We start from the raw sequence: 238 nt of genomic DNA, 5'->3' as shown, positions 1-238 counted from the left end.
GTCGTGTGTCTGGGGGCTGCTGGCCTCCTGCCCAGATGTCATACAAAGGGGGATACTTTGGAGACAGGTCACCATCTGCTAGGATGGGATGGAGCCGGCAGGCTGAGCAGAGGTGGCTGGAGGAGCTACCTGCACATACTACACTGAGACCTTATCCATGACGATCCCTTTTGGAGTGTGAAGATCAAGCGAGACTGCACTCAATAGCCAATTCTGGCAGCCCAAACTAGCTCCTTTT

This window comes from Egretta garzetta, unplaced genomic scaffold, assembly GCF_000687185.1.
Source record: "Egretta garzetta isolate BGI_Z169 unplaced genomic scaffold, ASM68718v1 scaffold59, whole genome shotgun sequence".
Classification (NCBI taxonomy): Eukaryota; Metazoa; Chordata; class Aves; order Pelecaniformes; family Ardeidae; genus Egretta; species Egretta garzetta.
Note: the sequence above shows the minus strand (reverse complement) of the source record.